The sequence below is a fragment of the Oryctolagus cuniculus genome, chromosome 12, assembly GCF_051225735.1.
Source record: "Oryctolagus cuniculus isolate XC-2025 breed Fujian yellow rabbit chromosome 12, ASM5122573v1, whole genome shotgun sequence".
NCBI lineage: Eukaryota > Metazoa > Chordata > Mammalia > Lagomorpha > Leporidae > Oryctolagus > Oryctolagus cuniculus.
The window spans coordinates 43,733,793-43,747,432 of NC_142878.1; the positions used below are offsets into that span (position 1 = coordinate 43,733,793).

The 13,640-nt window shown below is 38.8% G+C and overlaps 1 protein-coding gene across 12 annotated transcripts in view; it reads right to left on the bottom strand.

Moving 5' to 3' along the window:
• The window catches only part of NUBPL (NUBP iron-sulfur cluster assembly factor, mitochondrial), a 237,167-nt gene that overhangs the window by 40,184 nt on the left and 183,343 nt on the right, over nucleotides 1-13,640 (bottom strand). The window lies entirely within an intron of this gene.

Here is a 13,640-nt window from a genome sequence, read left to right on the forward strand (position 1 = left end):
AGTTACAATAATTCAATGAACTACTATACACAGATGCCTGATACATCTAACATCCAATAAGTGACACTGGTGCTTTTGTTAATAATATCACCATCACTCTTATGTTTATTACTGTTATTAATACAAAGCCTTACAAGTTATTAGGAAGGTCACTTTCCTAACTGCCATCAAGTCACTCATCTTACTTTTGTTTTTTTTTTTTATAAATGAATCTCTCTGTGTTTATATAATTGTTTTGCAAAGATCTGAAAGAGTTACAAAGAGAGAAGAAGAGAAAAAGGAGAGGGAAAGATCCTCGATCTGCTGGTTGAACTCCCCAAGTGGCCACAATGACCACGACTGGGCCAGACAGAAGACAGGAGACATGAGTTTCAACCAGGTCTCCCTCGTGCCATTAGCAGGGAGCTGGATAGGAAGTGCGGTAGCTGGGACTCGACCCAGTGCCCATAACATGCTGGAGTTGTAGGTGATGGCTTTATGCATTTCCCCACAAGGCTGTCATCTTACTTTTCTTTCTTTCTTTTTTCTTTTTGACAGGCAGAGTGGACAGTGAAAGAGACAGACAGAGAGAAAGGTCTTCCTTTTCCGTTGGTTCACCCCCTAATGGCCGCTGTGGCCGGCGCATCTCGCTGATCCGAAGCCAGGAGCCAGGTGCCTCTTCTGGACTCCCATGCAGGTGCAGGCCCAAGGACTTGGGCCATCCTCCACTGCACTCCCGGGACACAGCAGAGAGCTGGCCTGGAAGAGGAGCAACCAGGACAGAATCCAGCACCCCGACCGGGACTAGAACCCGGTGTGCCGGCGCCACAGGCAGAGGATTAGCCTATTGAGCCGTGGTGCCAGCCGTTACTTTTCAAATAGTTCCATGGGTCATTACATTCTGCAATATTTTTGTATTCTGCACAATAAGCCAAAAGTTAGTCAACATTTCTCTTTCTCCTTAATTGAAGACTGATGGAAGTCACATCTCTGAAAAAATTATACTCTACACATCCAATGTATTTCCACAATTTGCTATCTTGTAGATTGTGTTACTAATCTGTTTCACTGTTTTTTTCATATCCAGACATTTAGAAGAAATGGAACTCCAGCTCTGGCCCCATCTAGTTGTGAGACTAACCTTGGGAAGTAATTCAGGATCACTCTGGTTCTGTTTCCTTCACTTTAAAACCAGTGCATGCACTGCATGGTCTCCAAGGCCTCATCTGTCTCTATGATTATATGATTAAGCATTGCCTCTTAACTAAGATTTCCAAAACCACTCCCGCTCAACCTGACTGCTCCAGTATCCTTATTTAAGGAAATACTAAATGCCAGGTCCTCCAAGAAGCATTGGCCCTTAATCTCAGAGCCATTCTTGTCACACATAAACAGGGAATCTCCTTGGCTAGTTCCTACAAATCCTCTCCTTAAATATGGACTAGTACATAGGGGTTTCTCTATTGTACTGGCTCTAAACAGTATTCTTAGCTTTCATATAGTGTAAATATGTTTCTGTTTTTAAATATTATTTGTATACTTTGTGTAACACTGCTTCAAGGGCAACACTTTTCCCCCTTTTTTTTTATCAAACAAAACTATCTTGCATGAAATAATCACTTAAAGGATCAGTGATTTAAACAAATCTGCCTAGATTTTCAGAATCAGCTCTCTTCAATTACTACAGCACAAATTTTTACTTGGTAACTCTTTGAACTGGTCAGGAGCTCAGGATTCTGGTTTTGCTGACTGTTATATACTGTATAACTCTGAATAACTCATTAAGTATCAATACATCTCAATTAATTCCTCTATAAAATGAATCTATTTCCACTGGCTCTATTTACCTTGAAGAGCTGTTCCATGAAAAAAAAAAAAAGGACAAATGTTAAAAAATGTTCAGCGACATTATTTTGCTCATTATTTTAAGATCCTAAAGAGAGTGAATCAAGGTGATTTGGTTTTCTCATACTTAACCCTAACACAGTGTCACTAACAAACCATCCATGCCAAAGAAGTTTCTATGTAGAATACCACTGAACCACAAATTAGTAACAATTTTTTGACATGGACAATGATCATCTTTCATGTCCCATCAGATGCTCATAAAACATGTAAACATCCCACTGGAACTGTCAGCTATGTTTATAGAAGACATTTTGTTGTAAGATTTTTTTTTTCAACTAAATTGTACGTTCTTAATTAATGACTTAAGTCCTTAATCTAATTCAATCAACATTTAGGGTACTTTCCTGAAAAAAAGTTTCCAGTCTTTCTTGAAGAATATAAAAACAAACTGGTGCACGCATTAAATTACTACTTCTTGTTGGTCAAAAATTGAGTACATTATAAAAATAATAATTTCAGATAGGCCTATAATGACCTTTAGAATATGTGATAAGGAAACAAACCATAAACAACAAACAAAATCTCAAATAAAACTAATTAATCCTTAATCTATGCATCATAATCCATATTTTTACATTTTAAAGGAACTATATGGTCTCCAAAAACTGATATTATAAATCTTTTCATTATGGATCTTGGCTTCCTACCTGATAAATTTTCATTTTTCACATAGCTTATGAAACATGAACCAAAATGAACTAGCCTAAAATTTTCTCCCTTTTTACCAATCTAATGATGTCACTTCAGCTCTGTGATAGCTTGCTAGAAAACTTGTGCTCCCTCTACTGACCGTAGGGAAATGTCAGCAGCAGCAAAAACAATGTTTAATAGTAAATAAATAGAATCACCTTCTGGGGTAATATGCCTACCTCAAGAATTCCATTGAGAATTTTCTATCCATTTTCTAGAATACATGTCTAAGTTCAAACAAACAATATTGTTTAAATGCTATTTTTCAACTTGTAGTCTCTTTTAAAGGTTTTTTTTTTTTTTATCAATTTAGATTTACTATAAAAGGTTAATTATCTGGCAGATTCTGGAAAATGTGTAAACATCTTCAAACTAATTATTTAGAGTATTATCTTTAATTGCTAATTCTCTTGACTATTAAAAGGAAAATATATTTATGCTAGATAGCGGGATTTGGGTCAGAGTTCAGAGTAGTTAAACATTTAAAACTGATTACTCCAGATGTTAGTCTGATCATAATTATGCCAGTGTGGAACTACTCAACTATGCATTCTAGTCTCCAGGGCATAGATTGTATCTAATTCCCACGCTTGACTGAGAACTTCTGTGTTGAAACCCAATAAACACATATGACAAAATCTGCTCAGAATTATACAAAAGAAATAATTCTGTAACTTAAAATTCTTGAGTACATCAATGCAAAATCAATTGAAATTTAAGAAAAAAATTGCAAATTTTTGTTTTGAGAGGCAGAGAAAAAAAGAGAGAGAGAGAGAAAGAGAGCTCCTAACTACTGGTTCACTCCCCAAACACCCACAATGGCTAGGGTTGGACCAGACCACAGCCAGGAGCCAGGAACTCAATCTAGGTCTCCAAGATGAGTGGCAGAAAGCCAACTACTTGAGCCATCACCACTGCTTCCTGTGGTCAGCTTTAGCAAGAAGCTGGAGTCAGGAACTGAAGCCAGATATTGAACCCAGGTGTTCTGATGTGGGACTCAGTCACCCTAACACATCTTAACCACTGAGCCAAGGCCAGTGCTTACCCTCAACTGCTCTTCTTAATATTCACAGGGCTCTTAATATTTAGTGCTGCTGATTCTGCTTGATTTATTTAGAGATATAATTGTAGCAAAAGAAAACAACCAATTTCTGTGGCTTATCATAAAAAATGGCAGACATATTTATACTTTTTATTAAATATCAAGCAGACCGATTTTGGTTATTTTTTTTTAGCTCCAACCTGCCTTTCTTGTCTGTCACTCTCAAACTTTCTAAATTATAAATATTACTCAAGGAGTGTGCATTGATATCAGTATCAGCTTAAGTAAAACATGATTTAAACGGTAATTTCACTGCAAATGTATTCACAGACTGTTTCAATAGGAAATATAAATAATTCTTGAATGAGTCACTGTTTTGGATTCTATCCTCCCTTCCAACAGAGTAGAGAATTTATTATGATCACAATAGGGGGTATATATATACTTTTTTGACAGGCAGAGTTAGACAGTGAGAGAGAGAGAGGTCTTCCTTCCATTGGTTCACCCCACAAATGGCTGCCATGGCCGGCGTACTGCGCCGATCCGAGGGACAGAACCGGCACCCCATCTGAGACTAGAACCCGGAGTGCCGGCGCTGCAGGCGGAGGATTAGCCTAGTGAACTGCGGTGCAGGCCCACAATAGGGGGTATATTTTTATCAACTTAAAGATAAGTCATTATTTTGCTCACCTCAGAAATGAATTTTGTTATATAAAATTGTGTCCGTTGTTACTAAAAAGAATTATCAAATACAATAATCAGCAGAAATCATAGTATTGAAAAGTTACTGTTGAGAGAGAGTACAATTCTGAAAGTCAGAGTTTCAGAGAGAGAGAGAGAGCTCTTCCATCTGCTGGTTAAAGTCCCAGATGGCCACAATGGCAGTTGCTGGGCCAGGCCAAAGCTGGAAGTCAGGAGCTTCTTCCAGGTCTCCCATGTGGGTGGCAGGGTTCCAAGCACTTTAGTCATCCGCTGCTTTCCCAGGCCATTAGCAGGGAGCTGGATGGGAAGTGGAGCAACCAGTACAAAACCAGCACCCACATGGCATGCACACATTGTAGGCAGCCAACTATACCACAATGCTGGCCCCCAATTTGGAACTTTAGGATTCAAGTTCATCAAAAGAATCTGGATCCACATCTGCTATTTATGGACAAAGACTGGCTCCTTAATATAATGGAGTCAATAAGTAATGAGCTTTCAGTCACTTCACCTCAATGATGCTATACAGAGCTACCTTAGGTTTTCCAGGCCACACTCACTAGGGAAGCCCTGGGAGAGGTGAGGCCTCTACAGAGCTCTGTCATGTGTGCATGTTTCTCTTTCTCTCTCTCTCTCTCTCATCCCCTCCTTCCCATGTCTTCAGTAAAGATAAAATCCTTGCTTCTTTCCAGTCTTCAATCCATCCTTGTGCCTATAAGAAAACACTTTAGGGAGCCTCCTAGTTGTACATATGTCTCTACAGCTCAAAAAGCTCCTTTGCCCTTGTGTGTACATCTGGTCATGCTGAATTCTTAGATTTAATATTTTTCATTTCAAATTTTCTTAGATACACATACATACAGCTCAGAATGCCCATGATCAGCATGAGCCACCAGCAAAAGCAGTTTTAATAATGGAACACATTCCTTTTTGTTCATATTCTTTCTTTAAAGGAAACTCCAGACAGAAAAATCACTGCCCTCTGCTTACATTAACTTTATTTATTCAGGTATATTTCAGGAAAGAGAGGAACAGAGGCTAAGATTTTATATGGAAAAGCTTTGGTCCATATCCAAATAGTGTCATACTTCAGATGTGAAGACATTCTTCAGAGTTATACTGTACTTCATAGCCTAACCAAAATTTATAACATTTATGCACAAGTACAAAACAATTTTAGATTGTGGGATTTGTACTTCTTCCACATATAAATATTTTAATGGATTCAAAAGTAATTTTTAATATGGACCTAATTACACATTGGCTGTTATCCTATTCACTGAACTTCAAGATATTCAGAAAATTTAGCTGTCTGGTATATCATGGAAAGAAATACCTAGAAATTCTTAAACGACAAAACGGAATAAAGTACCTCAGAAGCTTATTATCCAAACACAGGCTAGATGAATACCAGGTAGGAATTCAAGGAATTCAAATATCAGATGGACTGGTCTAGACAAGTGATTCTGAAGGCTGACTTTGTAACAATAATAAGGTAAAGCTTTTAAGATCCTGGGTCTTTTCATATCATGTTCAGAAATGCTAATTATTATTATTTGTAGTAGTAGTTTGAGTGGGAGAGAGAATACTCCCACTTACTGTTTTACTCCCCAATGCCCATAATGGCTAGAGCTTGGCTGGGCCAAAGCCAAGAGTCCAGGACCCAACCCAGGTCAGCCATTTGGGTGGCAGGGACTCAATTACTTGAGCTATCATTGTTGCATCCCTGGGTAGGCATTAGCAGGAAGCTGGAATCAGAAGCCAGAATCGGGTATGGAACAGGGCACGTCAAAATGTGATGCAGTGTCTTAAGCACTAGGAGAAATGTACCCCAGTTCGGAAGTTATTAATTATCAGGCTATTTCTTCGAATTACTGATACAATATAACTTAACCTTGTAGTAGGCATAAGTTAAATAGCCAAAAAACACAAACACTGAATAAGTATTTCTTCTTAAAGTTGGATCAGAAATGCTGTTCACTAGCCATTGGAATTATATTTAATCTAACAAGGACTGAACTTGCAGACTGAAATACCAGGAATGCTGTTAGTAAAATGGTGCCGTCTTATCTGGGGTGCCATTTCAAGCCCTGGACACCAGCTTGGGCTCTGGCCCAGTCACCGCCTGCCCAATGGGTTTGGCCTCTCCAGGACCCTGCCTGGCTTATTATGAGCCAGGAGACCAAATGGCCCAACCATAAGCAGCAACTCCCCCCCAACTCTAATGGGATTCGCTGCTTCCACTTCCTCACCTCTGCAGAGCTACAATAAGACCTGTTTTTCCGCACAAGTTCCCTTTTTGCCATCTCTCTCCAGCCTGTCAGGTTTCCCCCTACCCGACAATAAACCTTTCCTTTAACTCTGGTGTTGGGTGTATTTTGTGGTGGCCTTTCAAATGTCCTAAAAGATAAAACTCTGGAGTACAATTTCTAGTTTTAACAGTTGGTCATGATTTGTATAACAACAAGACAAATTTATTTTGGAACGGAATTTTATAATTTGACAAATAAAATAATAACACTCTCCACATCATGCAATTCTTGCCAAGGATCCATTCATTATAACTCTGCCCAATACTTGTATGGGAAGACAGTGCACCTGGAAGAAGTTCAAAATTAACTGTCTCCTTTACCATTCCATTCTGGAAACTGAAAACATGAATGAAGATTTAGTATCCCTGAATACTAGAAAAAGCTATAACCTGTCTTCCTTTAAGGTGCAAGCATGTTTCTAGCTGTACAGTTTGAAGTATTATGAATTGTAAAAATACAGAGGAAACATAGCACTGATATCCAAAGTAACCAAATACTTCTCTTTGGGTTTTCAACAGTTTTTCAAAAGATTAATATTAATGCCTTTAAATAATTTTCTTATATATCTGAAAACAATTAAGAAAAAAAAAGCTATTTAAAAAATCCACTAGGGGCCAGTGCTGTGGCGCAGCGGGTTAATGCCCTGGCCCTGAAGCGCTGGCATCCCATATGGGCACGGGTTCGAGACCCAGCTGCTCCACTTCCGATCCAGCTCTCTGCTATGGCCTGGGAAAGCAGTAGAAGATGGCCCAAGTCTTTGGGCCCTTGCACCCGTAAGAGGTAGGAAACCCGGAAGAAGGTCCCAGCTCCTAGCTTCTGATCGGCATAGCTCTGGCCATTGCAGCCAATTGGAGAGTGAACCTTCGGATGGAAGACACCCCCCCCCTTCTCTCTTTCTCTGCCTCTCCTCTCTCTGTGTAACATTGACTTTGAAATAAATAAATAAACCTTTTTTAAAAAATCCACCAAACAAACCAGAATTTTATTTAGTTTACCTAAATGAAACTAAGGTTTTTGTTTTTTTTAAGTTTGAAAGAGAAAACACCAGACAATCAAGAAAATTATTTCAAATAACGGCGTATGATCATTCACTTTTTTTTTTTTATTTGACAGAGAGACAGAGAGAAAGGTCTTCCTTCCATTGGTTCACCCCCTAAATGCCTGCTACGGCCGGAGCTACGCCGACCCGAAGTCAGGAGCCAGGTGCTTCTTCCTGGTCTCCCACGCAGGTGCAGGGCCCAAGGACCTGGGTCATCCTCCACTGCCCTCTTGGGCCACAGCAGAGAGCTGGACTGGAAGAGGAGCATCTGGGACTAGAAACCGGCACCCATATGGGATGCCAGTGCTGCAGGCAGAGGATTAACCAAGTGAGCCACGGCGCCGGCCCCTGATCATTCACTTATTTAACATGGCAATAACAAATTTCTGATCTTGAAGTCCCCAACTGGATTACAAAAACCACTGTTCAAACTGGCAGTCAAAAAATGTTTCCATAGAAGAGATAACTGACTGAAGCAAGTCAGCCGCTGGCAGAAGGGAAAACAGCATGGTGGACATAAATGAGCATGGTTCTATTTCGAGAATTTTGATGAGTCAATGGGAATTCAGACATTGTGGCAATATGCCCAACACCTTCCACAAACAATAAATGTCTTTAAACAATACTGAAATATTAAGTGGATAATTTAAAATTTCTACCCATCTCTTTTAAGTAAATGAGAAGAATAAAGACCTCTGGCTTTCCTTCTATCTAAAGGGCTGAGATAGGATGAGTCCTAGACAAGAAAGGACATCAAGGATATCACGCCATTATCACTATGTATCCCTCTCTACCCTGAACAGTGCCTGCGGAGTTGCCTGAGCAGTGCCTCTGTGGACTGCAACACCTGAGTTTTCTCCGGGGAAGAAGAGTGTGGGTGAGAAAGAGTTTGCGGTATTGTTACCGCCCTCACACCAGCCACTCTGCAGTACTCACAGCAGTACTGGCAGTGGCTGGACCTTCCATCAGGCAGTGAGGTTCTGTGAGGAGTTTACTCCTGTACCTCTGCAGGGTGAGGGGCAGTAAACGATCCCTACTGTCATTAGTTCCTGGACACTTCACCATCCCTTGTTGGTTTCCTTAATGCTGCCCACACCTCTGTAACAAGACCCTTGGTTGAATGTTAACACTTCTTAAAATGTTCCATATGTTTCCTGCAAGGTCTTTAGCTAATACAGCAGCTTAAGACAAACAAAGTACTGAAACGTTCTTCACGTATTTTAGGTGAGGCATAAACTCTTCATTTAATCCCAAGAGTTAAAATCAAATTAAGACCGTCTTCAGATAGTCTTACAGAGGACTTCAGCTCAAGCAAAGGAAAAAAGGAAAACTATTTTAGGCAACTTCTATCAGAATTCAAATACTAAAATACTGCATATATTTTCAAAACTTCCAGGAAATTGTAATGTTTCTCAAAGAAATATTAATCCTCTTCTATTACGGAAAAGCAGTTAACTGATCAATAATCTCTAAGACTGCATCAGCATGCACTATAAACAAAACAAAACAAAACAAAACAAAAAAATGAGTCATCCCTGGAATCTACCCAATTCAGTACACAGTAACAACTAATTTACAAGCTAAACAAACAAGCAAAAACCTAGTAAACCCTCTCTCTCTCTCTTTCTCTCTCACACACATAAATGCAAAAATAAATAAATAAAATAAACAAACCCAGTACTAACAACTCTGTCTTCTTCCCCTTGGCAAGCTCAATAAGATGAGAGAAAATCGAAAGACTATAATTGGTATTTCTCATCCTTTATCCTATCTGTTTTCCCTACAGCGATTACTAAGTAGGGTTCTAGTCTACACTTGTAATATTTAATGATTTGGTAGTCCATGTATGCTCAAATTTATTTCATTAGCCACTATTACTTCTGTCAACACATTTATCTCTGTTGTTGCCATACACTACTTTTTAACACAAATAAGTGATTTTTTTTCTTTAACATTTCTTCTTATAATGAGCTTGTCATCCATTCCATGGAACAAAATAGAACACATAAAAGAGTTACTAATTAGCATTCAAAATAAGGATCTTTTTGCTTGTGCCGGTCTGCCTCTATGAATTTCCCAAAAGAATGTCTTTTTCCAAGTATAAAGCATTTAATTTTATTCTCAACATGGTTTGAAGAAATGCAGAGCTCATAGAACATTTCTTTCCAATGCACATTTCACTTTCCTCATCCCCAAAAGCTCTTTTACAATATTCAAGTAGTTTCTAAGAAATACCAAACATGTATGTGGCACTTTTACATTCACTGGCTCATTTGAAGTTCATTAGTCTTTGGTGTACACAGATGTCCCATAGGTAAAGATATGAGAGTCAGAGGCCTTTAGCACCTTGATAACATCATAGCAAGTAATCAAAGAACTCTATATCTTGTAATTTAATACACAGCCTCTATGTAACCAAACAGCAGGTAACCACATACACATTATTATCCCAGACACTAAAACAAAAGGAATACTAAAAGGCACCAATGGACAAGGATATTTTATTTAGAAAAGTTAAAAAGCATAGCATAAATAAATACCCCAAATGAAAATATTCTTTAAAAATAAAATGTATGGTGCTTTTTTTAAATGTTTCTTTTACACACAGAAAAACACTTGGGTGAAAACAGGATGGAAGGGTGGATTACAGGAATGAGTTAGCAGGATGGAAAGGAAGATAAGGGGACATGAATCTTCACATAAACGGTGAAAGATTAGCTTTGTCATTTATTCAGTCAATATTAATTATGTAACCTCTTGCCTAAGGTACTCAAAGAGCTACCAGGACGAAGAGGAAAAAATTCTTGCATTCAAGCAGTGTATAGCTTAGCAGGGGAGACAATATAGGTACATATAGGAAGCACTCACTCACTGATTGAACATTTTTCCTGAGTAGTTGCAGGAAGGCAGTGAGTATGGTACAGAGAAAAAGGCAAAGATGAATGAAACAGCTTTGCCTCCCAGGGAGTGACCAGTCTGGTAGAGAAGATAACACAGCTATGAAGGAATAGAATGAAGAACAAAAGAAGTGCTGTAGGACTGATTCAAATAAAACCCTATGTGAATTCCAAAGAGAGAGGGAGCTGATTCCCAACTGGAGGACTGAGGAGGGTAGCAGTTTCTTTTAAAGGTTATGCAGGATTTGGGTACTCATTGATTCAGTCAGAAAGACATTTTAAGTGAGGATCAAATACATGTAAAGGGGAGAAAGGGACTGGCAGTATGTAAGGTTTTTCTGGGCGGAAGACAATCATAAGGGGCCTCAAATGGGAGTCTAAAGGATATAGGATACAAGAAAAGGCAGGACAGAGAGTATCTCAACACAGGGTAACAAAAAAGAATTTTAAAGTCAATGATAATAAAGGAAAGGAAATTTAGATTTTTAATTAGAGAACAGATAACTTAGCTAAGCCTTGACAGGCAGATCTGTTTCTGACAGGCTGTCCAGATAATTAGAATGGAAGAAGGCCTGGATTCAGTCAAGCCAGCAGCTCTTAAGTTGGTACTATTCTCTCCAAATCCTGGAGGTTGGCTCAATTTTGCTGTCTCCTTAGACTGGTGAGCTGTGAACTGACACTGGCCTGAATAAAGCCAAACCTCAGGAACTACACCTGTAACAAAAATGCTTTATCAATTACATACACACAGAGGCACAATCGCATGTGCCCCCTCTGTACTCCTCCATCCTTTTCAGTAGGGTATTTTTACTGTTTGCTATTTTTTTCTAGTTGTGAAATTCATATGTTCACTGTAGAAAATACAGTTTTTTAAATTATCAATTTCATTATTAACATAATAACACACAATATGAACATACCAGAACTGCTACAATTCTATAGAGAAGCAGAATATTTAGAAACAAGCCACATATTTAAGACTAGTGTAAATCAGGCCCAAAATGATAATGGTCTTTTAAAGAATCACTTGGGGCTATATTGCTAAAGCCAAAGGAACTGTTAATAGATGGCCTCCAGACCTCTCCCTAAATGTGTGAGTTACAGAGGCACAAAATAATTTCTCAAAAAGCTACCATGTACAGGAAGCACCCATACAGATACCTGGTTGGACAGTCATCACAGAGGGGTACACATATTTAGGCTGATTCACAGAAAAGTATATTTTTACTAGATTTTCTAATCTAGAATACCTAGATTAGAATAATAGAATTATTTCATAATCTAAGAAGGTTTGAATGGGCAAAGAGGCTGAACTCAGAAAAATAAATGAGTCAAATACTGTTGGGTTTTGCATTAAGGCTACTTGATATAGAGCTTAATAGCATGAGTTTTAAACCCAATCAGGACTAATGTGAACCTTAACTATGAACCATGGTAACTGTAAGACCTTGAGAAAATTACTCTAAAATTTAAGAAAAAAGGAACAACACCTGTGAGAGTGAAAATTGTCATTAAATATAAGTTTACTTTGAACAGATGTCCATCACAGTACCACTTTATACAGAAACCTATAGTCTTTTTAAAGATCTAGGCCTTTTATTAACTTCTTAAAATTTTTAAAATATATATGTTATAAAAGAATGTGAAGGCAGAAAATCTCCCAGCACAAAAGAAATCCAAGGTAAACAATAGGAATATTTATGGGAAAATGGCAGAGCCAAGTCTTACTTATCAATAGTCACCTTGCATATAAATGGACTCAACTCTCCAGTTAAAAGATGCAGATTGGGCTGGCACCACAGCTCAATTGGCTAATCCTCCTCCTGTGGCACTGGCACAGGCCTAGTCCTAGTCGGGGCACCGGATTCTGTCCCGGTTGCTCCTCTTCCAGTCCAGCTTTCTGCTGTGGCCCGGGGAAGGCAGTGGAGGATGGCCCAAGTGCTTGGGCCCTGCACCCCATGGGAGACCAGGAGGAAGCACCTGGCTCCTGGCTTAGGATCGGCACGCTGGCTGTAGCGGCCATTTGCGGGGCGAACCAACGGAAGGAAGACCTTTCTCTCTGTCTCTCTCTCTCACTGTCTAACTCTGCCTGTCCAAAAAATAAATAAATAAATAAATAAAAGGCAGATTGGCTGAATGGACTTAAAAACAAGAACCAGCTATTTGCTGCCTACAAGAAACACATATCACCCAATAAAGATACATGCAGACTGAAAGTGACAGGATGAAAGATGGTATTCCATGCTAATGAAAAGCAGAAAAGGGTAGGTGTTGCCACCCTAATATCACACAAACTAGACCTTAACACAACTGTTAAAAAAGACAAAGAAAGGCACTACATAATGATTAAGGGATCAATTCAACAGGAAGATGTAACTATATTAAATATATGCACCTAATTACAGGATTCTTGCCTATTTAAAAGAAACATTAATGGATCTACAGAGACATAGACTCCAATACAACATAGTAATGGGAGAAATAAAATTATCATTTGCAACAAATGGATGCAACAGGAAACCATGATACTTACTGAAATAAGCCAGTCCCAAAAAGACAGATGTCATATTTCCCCTGATTTAAGGTAACTAATAGAGTACCTGAAATGTAATGTATTGGAGTGAAATAGATTTTTGAGATTCGATGCTTGTATTAGTCTTTGTCTCTTCTGTTGAGGAACAGTGTTTTTTTTTCTCCTCATACTATTTATTGAGAGAGAGAAAGAGAGAGAGAAATGTCTTTTTCCATTGATTCACTTCTTCAATGCCTGCAACAGGTGAGCCTGAACCAAGATGAAGCCAGGAACCAGGAAGTCAATTTGGGTCTCACATACAGGGGCAGGGACCCAACCATTTGTGGCTTTACTGCTGACTTTCATGATGTGTATTAGCAGGAAGCTAGAATTTAAAGCAGAGCTGAGACTTGAACACCGGCACTCCACTATAGGATGTGGGTGTCCCAAGCAGGGTCTTAACCACTGCACCTAAATGCCTGCCCTGCCCCAATCTTTTAAAAATATGTGTGTGTCTTATATACGATAGATAGATAGATAGATAGATAGATACAGATTG